The sequence below is a fragment of the Montipora foliosa genome, chromosome 4 (assembly GCF_036669935.1).
Source record: "Montipora foliosa isolate CH-2021 chromosome 4, ASM3666993v2, whole genome shotgun sequence".
In the NCBI taxonomy this organism is placed as follows: Eukaryota; Metazoa; Cnidaria; class Anthozoa; order Scleractinia; family Acroporidae; genus Montipora; species Montipora foliosa.
The window spans coordinates 16,810,299-16,811,654 of record NC_090872.1 but is presented as its reverse complement, the minus strand read 5'-3'; the positions used below and the strand labels follow the sequence as shown (position 1 = coordinate 16,811,654).

General features: G+C 36.0%; 1 protein-coding gene across 1 annotated transcript in view; it reads right to left on the bottom strand.

Annotated features, from left to right (window-relative positions):
- Positions 1–622: 622 nt before the first annotated feature.
- The window catches only part of LOC138000040 (uncharacterized), a 27,763-nt gene continuing 27,029 nt past the window's right edge, over positions 623–1,356 (bottom strand). Inside the window, exon 5 of the mRNA XM_068846170.1 lies at positions 623–1,356. This exon is cut by the window's right edge and continues 1,324 nt beyond it. The gene's annotated coding sequence lies outside the window, so the exon portion shown is untranslated.

Here is a 1,356-nt window from a genome sequence, read left to right as displayed (position 1 = left end):
ATATTTGTCGTATCAGACTAGGCCTTGCAATTTACGATTTCAACTTTTCGGTCGTCTGTCAATTAAATAGCGATGATGTTGTTGACGTCACCTATTGTCATTAAAGTGCAACCAAGAGCCTGATTGGCTGTCGAAACAAAGGGTCTTTTGTTCCTGTGGTTGGCACTTTTGAATAACAAAAACAATGTTTGTAAACAGATATCTTCCCTACAGATAATAAGTGATTTAATGAGTCATCAGTACAATTCCTCCTGAAAATTGCACACGGGACTGCAGATCGCTTAATCTCTTAGATAAAGATATGATTAACCGCAGGATCAAACAGGGAACTATCATCAGAGTGTCACTTCAATGTAGTGTATATTACCTTTATCAAGACCTTTATTATTATTACAAATATGACGAAAGTTAATATATATGAAAGCGATGCCTATTTAAACTGCGGAGAGATGAATCAAGTCAAGATGCTGATCATCGCAGTTATTTAATTAACGTTACTTGAGCAGTAACGAAAGGTAAGCCTGAAAAATTCAGGGTTTCCTTTCGTTACTGGTGAAGTAACGTTAATTAATAACTGCGATGATCAGCATCTTAACTTGACTTTTATTACAACTACAATCATTACACTATAGTTCCAACTACAATCGATCATAAAGGACGCAATCAATTACGATGTCCTCCTCTGCCCGTAAACAGCAGAGCTAATCGAGGCTGTCAGGGAATACATAAAATCACTTTAACTTGGGCTAAAACAAACAACCTATTGTAGGTCACACAGGATATACAAGTAACTCTATTAGGGCTCCCGTACGGGGATCTTCCGCAGGGGCACCCAACGTCAATTTTCGGCAAATATCTGTTCGGAAGACGATTTGGGATCTAGAATTTTCGGACTTTTTGTTGTAAAATGTCTTGCTTGCCTGCCTCTCCTAGGATTTTCGAACATCTGAAAAATGGTATAATTGCCCATTTTCAACGGATTTTTACCCTAAAAAGGCCACCTAGAATTTTCGGTAGCCTTTTTTCTGGCTGAAATTTTCGAAAAGGTAAGTTTTGATCCCTATAATTTTCGGATCACTAGTTTTTCAGCTAGGAAATCCGAACACGTGAAAAATTTTTAGGGGATAAAAATATGCCTATATCTACCGTTTAAATACTAAAATACGTTTAACAATGCTATGTTTAAGTGGTTTTGAACTATATTCTCGTTGGGTACCCCTGTTACAATGTTAAACTATAAATCGATACTGGTCTACAAAATTAACTTACAATAATTAATAACCTACTGAGGTAAAAAACCTATCAATAATATATGAAATGATTAATTAACTAATCAGTCACTACTGAGATGACTTC